This window comes from Rattus norvegicus, unplaced genomic scaffold (assembly GCF_021556685.1).
Source record: "Rattus norvegicus strain SHRSP/BbbUtx unplaced genomic scaffold, alternate assembly SHRSP_T2T haplotype2-0000026, whole genome shotgun sequence".
Lineage (NCBI taxonomy): Eukaryota > Metazoa > Chordata > Mammalia > Rodentia > Muridae > Rattus > Rattus norvegicus.
In genome coordinates, this window is record NW_028238785.1 from 420,517 (window position 1) to 433,262 (window position 12,746).

Below are 12,746 nucleotides of genomic sequence, written 5' to 3' on the forward strand. Positions count from 1 at the left end.
CCATGAGGGACATCAGGAGCTTCTGCACTTTGTAGAATTACAGGGTTCCATGTTACCTCACATGCCCATGATTTGCCCCCTACTGCAGGGAGAAGCCAACACCAGAAGCCTCCAGCTCCCAGCCCTGCTTTTGCCATGTAGGTTTATCCAGAAAGAGCTTGGAAGTCCCTGGACCTGGAGTCTCAGGTGGTTGTGAGCCACCTGACCCTGGTGCTGGAGACTGAACTCAAGTCTTCTGCAAGAGCAGCAAAGACCTGTGCGCTGCCTGGCCCAGCCAGGGCTGTGAAATGGTGTTTATTTTCATGCTGAACAAGCCCAACAACAGTTTAGGTCCCTAGAAGCCACATAAACCTGGATGCAGTAGTGTCTGTCATCCAGCCCTTCCCACAGGGAGATAGGAGCCTAAAGTGGACAGTCTCTAGGATTAGGGGGAAGGGCTAGCCTAGCATACACAGCCATGGAGGAGAGGTAGAAGGTGAGGACCTGTGCTCAGGTTGTCCCTGACCTTTACACAGGCACATGAGCACCTGTACTCACAGAAACGCCATACAGACATACGTGAAAAAGGAAATAAAAACAAACAACATTGAAAATACAATATACTGGGGCTGGAGGGATGGCTCAGTGGTTAAGACCACTGACTGCTCTTCCAGAGGATCTGAGTTCAATCCCCAGCAACCACGCATTGTGTCTCTTAACCATTTCTACTCTCATATACTACCCTCTACTCTTGTGTCTGAAAACAGGGACAGCGTACTCAGATGGACAAAATAAATAGTTTTTTAAAATCCTTTTCTTAAAAAAAAAAAAACTCTTCTGTGACACATGATCATTGTGTGATTCCAAATGTCGCTAAGTCAGTAAAGTCCTATTGCTACATGGTCCACCAGTTGTGTCAGCCTGGTTGTAGAATGGCACAGTTGAAAAGTTGCTGGTCACAGTGATCAGGCAGCCTAGAAAGCTCACCATGTGCAGAGAAGGCTGTGCTGTGTCCTAGTCCTCTACCCCACACTGCCCCTCATCCCTACGAACAGAGCAAAAAGAACAGATGAGGAATGTTCCAGGATTCTTTCCTCTTTGATTGCCTTACTAACCTAGCCCTGTGCTACATGTAACCTTGTCACATCCTCTGTCCCATCCCTAAGCTCTCATACCTGTCAGATGAGACAGGGATCTTGCTTTGGGGGGAAGCTCTGGTCCCTCTCTGTCCTAACAGTCTCTGAGCCATCGCTGAAAGAGAGTCCTCTGAGGATTGAGGGATGTCCATAGCCAGTGCTCTGACTTCCAGGAAGGTTTGAGGAAGGTGGTCCTCTTCTTGTGGTGCCTCTAGTAGGAGCAGCCCACACTTGGGCCCAGCTCCCACTGTCAGAAAAAGGAGGGTGGCTCTGGTCTTTGCACAGCTCTCTAGCTGAATGAACAGTGCATCTCTCCTCTCTCTCTTGCAGGAAGTCTCCAGTCTCTGGTGCAGGTGCTGTTCCCAAGACAAAGGAAAGGAAAGTGCTAAGTGAGGGTTCCCGGGATCCTTTAAAACATTGTATGTATTGTCTTCATTAATGTTTCTGTTTAATTTTTTATTCCATGTGTATTGATCTCATTGTAGGGGTGTGCATTCCAAAGCATGAGTGTTGAAGGTAGAGGAAAAAGCATGGGAGTCACTTTATCCTACCATGCGGGGTCCCAGGCTCTGAACTGGGTCATTGAGCTTCTTTACAAAGAGCTTTCATGCTGAATTTCTTGCTGGCTCTGATTTCAGGGAGAGCATCTCATAGAGCCCAGACTGGCCAGTAAACTACTGATCATCCTACCTCAAGCATTGCCATCTACTTCATGAAAGGTTGAGTTATTGACATGAGGAACTGGGGATGGGCAGAGGTGCATGACTGAGGCTATCTCTGCTCAGTGGCATGCCTTTGGGGACAGATAGTTTTCATCACTGAGGTGTCATTTGAGTGCAGTACTCCTCTGGAGAGATGGAGTCTCTTTGGCCAGGGCATCAGGTTCTCCAGACAGGACTTGAAGGTGGAGGTCTGGAGGCCAGGCCTGCATTCCTCTTCAGAAGCTGCAGTCCCCACTCTGGACAGTGCTATAGCACAGGGTCACATATCCAGTTCCACCCTGAGACCTGCTGAGTCACATGCAGGTTGTGCTGAGAAGCAAACTGGGGTCTCCTGCAAGGGCAGTGAGTGCCTCTCAACCACTTACTCATGCTTTCCTTAATTGTACACTCGAAGTGGGGCGGGCATGACACATGTGGGGGTCAAACACAAATCAAGGGAGTTTTTTCTCTTTTTGTATCAGAGAGGGCCTGAGGATCAAACTCAAGCTCTCAGGATTGACAGTGATGCCTGGACCTGGTGCGTTCAGGGTAGGGGATGAGGGTTTAGTCCTAGGGATGGAGCCCAGGACCTCACATATGCTAGGCAAGTGCCTAATCACTGAGCTACATCCCCAGCAGATGTTGGTTGCAAGAGAACTTGGGCCCTCACCATGCCAAAGGAGCACTCTATGACTTAGTGGCCCCAGCCTGGTAGTCTTGTTTGTAACCTCTGCTGTGTTTGCATGCTGCCTGAGCTTATTAATATAGCCACATCCTCAGGGTGACAAAAACTTCATGGAGACTCCCACTGTCAGATACCTGAAGACAGGTTTCAAAGAGAACAGGTAACCAGTGCAGAAGTCTCACAGTGTTCGTGTGAAGTACATGGAATATAAGTCCTAGATGACAGAATGCTCAGAACACTGGTGTCCCCACTGTTGGAAGTAACCAGGACCACAGATCCCAGTCTTTCATCACACCTGAAGACCCCTAGCTGGCATGGTGGCACATACTTCTCATCCCAACACTTGGGAGGCTTAGTCAGGAGAATCTCCTGAGAACAGGAGTAGGAGGACAGCCTGGCCAACCCATCAGGTGTTACCTGCAGGTCTAGTTCCAGACATAATCCTAGCATGCAGTCATCCCCGGCCATGCAGGGAAAGCATCATGGCACACCAGGAAGCCAGTGAGGCCCATGTTGCTTGACTGGGCAGCTACTTGTTAGCCATAAGGACTAGGGCTCAGAGTGCCCAGAGGCTGTGAGACTGAGGGTTTCAAGGACCCAGCAGCAGGCCAGATGGTCTCAGCCTGGACTCGATACTGAAGAAGGAAGGAGCCCTGAGTCCTGGGCCAAAGCTGTTAGTAGCCCCATGACCTGGGCTGCTGGTGGCTGCTGGGGTCAGGAGCAGTGTCTTGGTGGGTCCTGCTGTGGTGAGAGAGAGCAGCAGAACTTCTGGAGGACAGAGAGGGAGCAAAATAGAATGGGAAGCCAGTGTAGAGATCTCAGAGTGTTTGTGTGAAGCAGAGCTAGGAAGTGGGTTGCAGGGGCAGGGGAGTAGCAGGCTGTGCCTGTAGAGATGAGTCAGCCCAAGGGAGGAGTTGTCAGAGACCAGCAGCATGGGGTAGGGGAATATCTCCGGGGAGGGGCTCCTGTCCCTCCAGGACAGTCTCCATCAGAGACTGAAGGGCTGGGCCTGAGAGGGGAATTAGGGATGAGGGAGAGACTGGAGAGATGTGGGAAAAGAATGCACCTAGGAGTGAAGCAGGGCCCCCAATGTGGGATGGCTGAGGCCCGACAGAGTTGGATGTTGCTGATCCTACATTAGGCCAGGCCAGAGGGCCGAAGCTCCAGCAGCCAGAAAGGAAGCCAAAGTGTCTGAGGAGGCCTGCATCAGATTGAGTCTCATGAGGGTCCCACCAATGGCCAAGGCAGGATTTGTTGAAAGCAAGGTTGTGGGTATAATTGTTCTCACCTCGGAAGGGAATAGGTGGCCATGGGTCTCACAGGTACTGATGGTGCAGGGACAGGAGACCTATGGACTGACCTCATTGCCACAGGGCGGCTGAAGTCTCTTGTTGCCTTCAGTTAGTTGTTGTATTAACTTGGTAGCTTCATTTCTTGAGAAGCTTGGGTGGATGAGGTGTAGAGGAAGAAGGTCCAGCTGAGAGGAGGGATCCAGAGTGTTCCATGGTTGGCAAACAGGTTCTGAGATCTGGCCTGTGCACTCATGCCCATGTAACTGTTTGTCTTAGCTGCAGGCTCAAGAGGGTTGAACTGACCCAGGATCAAACACCACATGTGCCCTGTGTTTTCCAAGCTTTCTCATGGTTGCAAGCTCTGGGCGAACTCACATGGACTTTTCCATCATTCCCTGAGCTCTAGGTGACTCGGATGGATCATGGAGAGATCTCTAAGCCTATGCCAGCACAGCAGTGACATCATGGCAGTGTCCTCTAGGGTTCCAGGACTGGATCTTTTTTTTTTCTTTCTCTGCTGATATAAGGAATAAGACATCCTATAAAACAAGGCCAAGCCTTCCTAGAGTTGAAGCCCAGAACACACAAGACTCCCCCAGGGATGGGCCCATCCAAGAAGGTGTGGGATGTTTTGTGGCTTAGGTTGTTTCACGGTGAGTGAGAAGTGTCTAAGACGCACACATGTAGCTGCTTGGGAGCTGGGGAGGTCATGGGACCCCCTAGATCTGATTCTGCAGATGACTGTGAACATCCATGTGCTGGGATCTGAACTCTGGTCCTCAATCACTGAGCCATTCCACTGGCCCCTGGCTTTCCCTTCCTAGAATGTTTCTGTATTTCCTCCTACTTGATGCCTTGATGCTGGCTCCTAGCCCAATGGCCTATATACAAGATGAATTCTATAAATGTCTTATAAACACTAAGTATCCTGTGAAGGGTACTAGTGCCCTGTTCATAACAGGAAGGCTGAGGAATCCAGTCTGCAACAAAGAGAAGGCCGGGTGCTTTTCCTGTCATTCAGCATGAAGGGCCAGTCCTGCTTTTCACTGCAGGGTCCTGGTTATGCTATGGGTCTTCCTGGTGCAGCAGTCGTATCCTATGACACACGATGTGTCTCCTGCAGGAGGAAGAGTGGTCGAGTCACAGTACCTGCAATATGACAAGAAAACGAAAAAGGTGATGAAGTCCTTGACTCCCAGAACCACAGGAAGTGGGTGAGGTGAAGGGCAAGTAGGGAGACAGTGGAATCCTGGAGGACACTGTTGGGGCCTTTACCAGGTGCCTCTGTGACATCCAGGCTTGGACACAGGGATGAGTCTGGGTATCTAGCATCAGCCTATGTCAGTCTCCATGGTCTACGGCCCCTGCACCTCTTCACTGCTCCTCTTGCTTTGGAGACCTCTATTTTGCCAAGCCTTTTCTTCAGGACCATCCCCTGAATCATCCAGTGGCTCCCAAGAGACAGGCACTGACAGCAGACATTTGGTATGGATCACAGGCGAAATTGTCATGGGGCTTTTGCCATCCTACCCAGAATGCTGTGAAAGGCCCCACTTTGGTGGCGTTCACTTCTGGAATGTCCTGTGTGATAGTTTCAGCTGTGAATAACAAGGCTAGCAGTTTCTACTGCTGCCCACACAGGCCTCCAGCTCCCTGAAAGCTGCAGTGCTCACCTAGAAGGGAAGCACATTCAGGACAGGGAGAGCCCTGAGGAGCTCAGTCAGCTTCCTGGTCATCCCTGCAGGGACACCTCACCCCTGCAGTGTGGTCATCCCCGCAGTGACACCTCACCACTGCAGTGTGTGGTCATCCCCGCAGTGACACCTCACCCCTGCAGTGTGTGGTCACCTCTGCAGTGACACCTCACCCCTACAGTGGGTGGTCATCCCCTGAGTGACGCCTCACCCCTGCAGTGTGTGGTCATCCCTGCGGTGACACCTCACCCCTGCACTGTGTGGTCATTCCTGCAGTGACACCTCACTCCTGCAGTGTGTGGTCATTCCTGCAGTGACACCTCACCCCTGCACTGTGTGGTCATCCCTGCAGTGATGCCTCACCCCTGCAGTGCAGACCTTTGGGCCTGTGGCCTTCAGGTTCCAGATTATCTGTTAAACTCCGTTCATAATCAGAATGTTTTGTGATCAGCCTCTGCCTGGACTGTACTCCAAGAAGAGTTCAAGGGTTTCTGTGGCAACATCTAGCGATCAAGCCTTAGCAAAAGGATTCCCACATCACCCTGCAGGCAGATTCCCATAGTCATCCCTAGTCCATTTAAGCTGCTGCTGAAGATGCCTTGAAGGCATAACCACAGCGACCCCGTGTGTTCAGAGGTGATGTTTTCGTTCAGGAACCTGATGCTGAGTCTTCTCCTAACCCAGCAGGCGGTCCCTGCATCAGGCTGGAGTCTTGAGTTTCTGTGTTGTCCTGATACCACCTGCTGTGTTCTCCTGGGGCAGAATGGATCTCAGAAGGTCTGGGCCAGTCTCACTGGTTGAGGATTCTTGCAAGGCCTCATCTCCAATTCCTGAGGGAAGGTGTAGGTTAGGAGAATGCCTGGATTTGAAATTCAGTGTTTTCAGATTTCAGGATTGGATGAGGGGAACTCAGCATGTGCATGTGTCCATGTCTCTGTATGCATGCACATGCAGGCCAGGGATGGACACCAGCAACCTTCCTCAGTCACCCTATGCCTCTCACACAAAGGAGCACTCACACAGAAGCTGTGGCTCACAGATGAGGCTGGTCAGGCTTAGAGTCCCAGAGATTCTTCTGCTGTGCTTCAAAACTTGAATGTGTGTGTGTGTGTGTGTGTGTGTGTGTGTGTGTGTGTGTGTGAGAGAGAGAGAGAGAGAGAGAGAGAGAGAGAGAGAGAGAGAGAGAGATTCTACCAGCTTGTACAACCATGCATGCACATATGGATGCCAGAGGGAAATATCCGGTGACTTCCTTTTGGAACAGGGTCCTAATCAACTATCAGGTCTCTATATCTTAATATCTCGCAGGGGTCCCAGCGTGAGCATAGCCAGGGCATACATATGCTTGGCTGTCAGGCAGGCAAGAGGCAGAGATCTTGTTCTATTTTTCATGGTTAATGCTCTTAGTGCCCTTGAGGGCCTGGCTGACACCTGCCTGGAGACTGCTGGATCTGATGCTGGCCTAGACAGCCAGGGCTATTGATGATGGATGTCCAAAGTGGCCCTCATTCTTGGCAAACTTCTCTCTTCTAGTCTAAATGTGCTTGAGTGTTTAATGCAAGGACTGGGTTTTAGTGTTCCTCTTCCATCCTGCTCCCTCCTTGTTTCTTCAGCGGGTCACCTGCCCTAGTGATGAAAGAGAAGTGTGTGAACCACAGCACCACCCTCCCATGCTTCTGCTTGCTGGTCTGTGGTATCTGTTGATGTAGAACCGTTCCTGTGGCGGTCCTGTTGCTGTTTGTGAGTTTTGAGGATTTACGCCAGTGTAGTAATGTGCATAGTCATCCTGGGAAACACCACAGGAAGTTGGTCCCCAGGTTTCAGCACACAGAAGCACAGGCCAGAAGAGATGCCCAGGTGTTGAAGGAGGTCCGGTAGATGTGCTGTTAGTTTCCTGTGTCTGATGCATGATTGTCCCTTGCTTAATAAAATGTATACACAAAACTCTTTAAGTGTCCCACTGACCTCTGAGAAAGAACATCAGTGGGAAGATGGCTTTGAACTCTTAACTCCCTGTTCCTTTCCTCATAACAGGTTTCTGTAGCAACCAAAGGAGAGAAGCCACCTGAGGGAAGGAAGTCCAAGACAGTGCCTAGGAGCAGAAGTAGGGTCTGGCTGTAGAGGGGACAAGTGGCTGGGTATAGGGACTCTAGGATCAGAAAAGAGGTTGCCTGGCATCTCCCACAGCAACGAAGACAGTCACGCATAGTCATGCTCAAAGGCCAGTCTGATCCACACAGTCCCTCATTTCCCAGGCGATTATAGATGGTGTCAGGTAGCAGTTGAAAACTGCCATCATGCCATCAGGGCATGATTCAAGTGTTTATTAAGGTATCATGGCATCAAGAGTATATGAGGACATAGCCATATGTACACAGAACGACTTGCAGATCCAGAGAGCAGGGAGGGAATAGTCAGGAGCTCCTGCTTGCTGCTGCCTTAGGGGTTCTACAGAAATCCCAGTGGCACTTGGGAAGTGGAGGCCATATCAATTTGGGATTGTGGCCACATGGGGAGATTGAGACCAGCCATGTGCTGTGGCATCAGAACACTGTACAGCGATGACAAAATGGAACATAAAACACTGGTTGGCCAGCTTTGATACTGCTGACTCCTGACGTGGCCAGGGGCCATCCGGTTCACCAAAGGCTCAGCCAACAGTTGTCTCTCCACTCACCAAAAGTCAAAGAGTGGCCCAGCTCCACAACCAAATGTGTGCCCACATTGCAATGACTCCGGTACTGTTTCACCTCAGCTGCGGAGATCTCAGGATCCATGAGTGTCCAGCACGCACACACCCGAAAGAGACAGTCTTAGGGGTCGTAGGCAGCACTGAGGGTGGTGAGCCTCTGCCTCACGGCTCAACGGCCCTGACCTTGGCATTGTTTGGGCACAAGAGAGCAAAGTGCTGGGGACAGACAACCTGCAGTCTACCATGCTGGAAGGGCATGACTAACACTGATTGATCACATCCATGTGACTACTGAAGCTTTTCCTGCTCTCTGTAGTGGTGACCTTACAGAAACCATGCACACCCGGTTTAGACTGTATTAAAGTAGCCACCATTTCAGGGTTCCCTGCATTAATAAACTACACCTATTTAAATGAATTCAGTGTTCCTGTGGTTTGAGTCCAGACCCCTTGACACCAGATCTTCCCTTCTGCAGCACGTGGGAAAAAGGCTAAGTTTAGGAAAGGTGACGTCTTGTCATAAGTTGTGTGACAAGAGGGATGGTGAATGATCCCTTGTGATAAGAATCAAGGTTTCCTCTGTGGTATTTAGGTCTATACTGGCCCTGTGCAACAGCTTCAAGAACCCATTTCTGATTTTCCTTGGGATTCCCGTGATGATGCACTCAGACATGATTGGAAACAACCAAAACGGTGGTCAGACTTGATTTATAAAATGTAGGTAACATTGCAAACTTAAGTTGTAGGATATTTGATCATATTGTCATCCCTAATATTGTGTTATTTACTTAGAAAAATACCTTCTGGCTGTGTAGTTCAGCACTAGCACCAATATTTCACCCCTAAGCTATTTTTGTTTGTTTGTTTGTTTGTTTGTTTTTTGTTTTTGTTTTTGGATGAACAAGTACTTTCCTATTTTGAGGCCCAGCCCTAGCTCTTACTTCTTTGCACAGTCATAGAGAGCCCTCAAACATATACTCAGACAAAGCCAGGGGAGTGTATAAAAGGGCCTAAGGCAATACCACATAATGACATTGAAAGTGGGCTCTCTTCTTGATCCACGCCTCCAGCTCTCCTGACATCTACATGAATTATAACTCCTAATGCAGTGTAAATGATGTCTGCGCTATTGCTGAAGGAATCATGAGAATAACAACTCTAAACATCCCACCATGGATAGAATTTGTGGAAAGAGGTGACTGGCAGCCAACAAGAGGGCTCTACAGTTAAAGGGGCTTGCTGTCAAGTCTGATGAGCTTGACTCAATCCCCAGGATCCACGTGGTAAAAAGGAGAGAACCAAGGGCCAAGCTGTCGTCTGGCTTCCACTCATGTGCTTACATGTATGTGAGTATATATGTATATGTCTGTATGTACGTGTGGATATGAATGTGTGTATGCATGTATGTGTATACGTGTATATGTATATGTGTGTATATGTCTGTCTATATGTGTGTATAGGTGTATTTGTATGTGTGTATATGTATTGTATGTGTGTATGTGTGTATGTATATGTGTATGAGTGTATGCATGTATGTGTGTATGTGTGTATATGTGTGTATGTGTGTGTGTATGCATGTAGGTGTGTATATATGTGTGTGTGAGCATGAATGTGTATAGTCATGTATATGCATGTGTTTTCAGGTATGTGTATTCGTGTATATGTACGAATGTATGTGTGTATATGTATGTATGGACACACAAACACACACAATGTTAAAACATAAAAAGCTCCTTGGAGTATTCACCGTGCCTGGATAAGTGGTGACCATGTGGGGGAAACACATGTCCATGTAAGCACACCTGTTCACATGCGCTGAGTAATGCCCAGCCTGGACTTGAGCTCACTACCTGCCCAACAATGAGTTTCTGCCCACCTGGTCTTCTCAGAGCCAGGCGACGATTGTTCCTGCCATTCCAGTTCTGTTCCAGTTTCTCATGCCGCAAACCTTCTAGCTTGAATCTCACCTACTGACGCAGGAACCTAACAGCCTCCAACCCAGTGAAGTAAGTAAACTTCTTCCTGACATCCTCGGGCTTGGTGTCCCCATGAGTCACAGGGAGGAAGGATGGCATGCACCAAGGAGAAGGGCCATGGGCAAGGAAGACAGGATCATAAGTCAGTCATCACTGACACCAGCAAAGTGTGTGCTTCAGAGCTGGCTCTGCTCACTCTTGTCCCAGTGGCAGGACTTAAGAGTGGTGCATACCTGTCACCCAGCACTCAGAGACGTCTGACGCCCAAGAACCAGGAGTTCATGGCCATCTTAACTAATGGTGAGTTCAAAGCCAGCCTGGGCTGCATGAGACTCAGTCTCAAAGCAGGCAAGGAGGAACTTGCTATATTTGAGCAAGGAAGCTGCCATCCTCCTGGGTTCTAAACATTCACTGCAATACAGAAAGATGCTAGGGCTAGTGTGGCAGAAAGTAGGAGACAGAGAAGCCAGGTTAACCCTCACTAATCTCCTCATGCTGTGTGAGCTATGAGTAGATGGTGCCCTATACACTGTGGACAGGATGGTCTCTCAGACGGTTCAGAAAGCCATGGAGGACTCCAGCAATTCTCCACTTGGGTGTCACTTGAGTCTTATACGTGTGTGTTTACAAGCCAAAACATAAAATCCATAGGTGACTGTGTGAATTCAACATGGCCCAGCCATGTGCTGGAATATTATTCAGCCTTACATAGGATTCAGATTTTGACCCTTGAACAGGAATGAGAATGGTAGCCATTCTCCTAAGTCAGACCTCCAGGCAGTGCAAAAACAAACTAATACTGTATGACACCACTGAGGGCTGCAGTGTCACCAATTATATAAAGACAGAAAGCAGGAAGGTTTACAGAGCCCCAGGGGTGACACGGGGTGGGGAGGTTGGAGGGTAGGTGTGTAAGTGGGACTGAGCCTCAGAGGAATCAGACATGGCTGCAGAATATGCATGTGGCTGCCTCCCATACCTGTGGGTGCTGCCTCCTCAGAAAGGCAAATACAGCAAAATAATGGAACAGAGGGGACAGGCTCTGACCTCCTGTAGACACACAAAAATGATGTGACAGAATGTGCACACTGCTGCCTTGCTGCAGGAGCAGTTGAGCTTCCAGAAGGGTTGAAAGAGGCTGGAAGGGCTGAGCATGGCACTGAGTTCAAGGACATAGCTTTAGGTCCTGGGGAACTTAGGGTGCCCTGGCCCCATCCCGCTGATACTGAGGGACACAGCTGACATTCAGGGTGATGGCTGGGCTGGGCTGGGGAATAGGTGTCCACTCTCACCTGCTCCAGCTTGAAGATGTGCTGGGTGAAGTAGGACTGCAACTGCTTGTTGGATTCATTGATGCAAATCTGCTGGAAGCTATTCTGTTCAAAGTCTTCAAATCTGAATATGGCCAAGACACCAATGGGCAAGCACTGGGAGACAAGGTTTGGTTATAGCCGGGGCCTCCTGGGAAGACTAGCCGTCCTGAGAGGAGTTGCAGCAGAGGGGTGTGTTTTCCTGACCTGTTTGGTACCCAGTGTTTTTTGCCAAGGGTTCCTTTATTACTTCTTGATGGAACCAGGCCTGCACATATCCAGGAAGCATTGGGGTGGAACCTGGGCTTGGTGCCCACATGCTGGCATCGCTGAGGGTGAAGTCTAGCCTATCACACTTCCAGACACCGAGTGCAGATGCCTGGGTTCCTATAGAATGGCGGTTCTTACCCTTCCTAATGCTGTGACTCTTTATTTCAGTTCCTCATGTTGTCATCCCAACATAAACTTATTGGAGAGCTACTTCATGAGTGTCACTTTGTTACTGTGAGGAACTGTAGTGTAAATGTCTGGTGTGCAGGAGCGCTGATGTAGAACCCACAGATTGAGAGCAGCTGCTGTAGAGGATGAGAGTCCCCTGCCAGCCCTGGTGTTTGCAGAGATCCCGTGGCTTCCTAGTCTCCATGGCTTTCCCAAGGACAGGGTTTATTCTTGGCCGTCTCAGGGCCCGGGACCTCACAGAAACAGCCTCTCCCATGTCCTTCCAGTTGAGGAGAGTGTGGTTGGGCCTCAGCACAGAACAGTCAAGCAGGGCGCTGTATAGACACTTGGACAGGGAGTCTCCTGCAGTTATGGCCTCTGGACAGAGGGGTTTCTTACCTGGGGTGGGGCAACCGTGCCAGGTACAGGCAGTGATGCTCAGAGTCAAGACCTAGTTTTGTCTTATTTTCATAGACAATGTTGCCCAGGCTGGCCTCGAACTTGCCGTGTAGCCAAGGATAATTAAACAACTGATCCTACTGCCTCTACCCCCCATGGCCTGGCATTGCAGATGAGTGTCACCAGAGCTGGCTTGTCACAGCTGCTATACGGCTCTAAGTCAGGGGCCTCATGTGCAGGAGTGTTATGACTGTGCCATCCCCACCCTGCAACCAGGGTTTTCACCTTTCTCCTGCTGAAGTCTGCTTAATCCTACCATGGCCCCAGGACACAGCAGCTGTGGGAGACTCAAAGTCTGGGGCTTCAGCACAGCATGGGTACACAGCATGGCATGCAGCCTACACGGCTGTGAAAAAGCCAAGGAAGTGCTTCTCAGCTCACCCCC

At 49.7% G+C, this 12,746-nt stretch overlaps 1 protein-coding gene across 1 annotated transcript in view; it reads right to left on the reverse strand.

Annotated features, from left to right (window-relative positions):
• The window catches only part of LOC147997889 (disks large homolog 5-like), a 69,729-nt gene that overhangs the window by 25,182 nt on the left and 31,801 nt on the right, over positions 1 to 12,746 (reverse strand). The window lies entirely within an intron of this gene.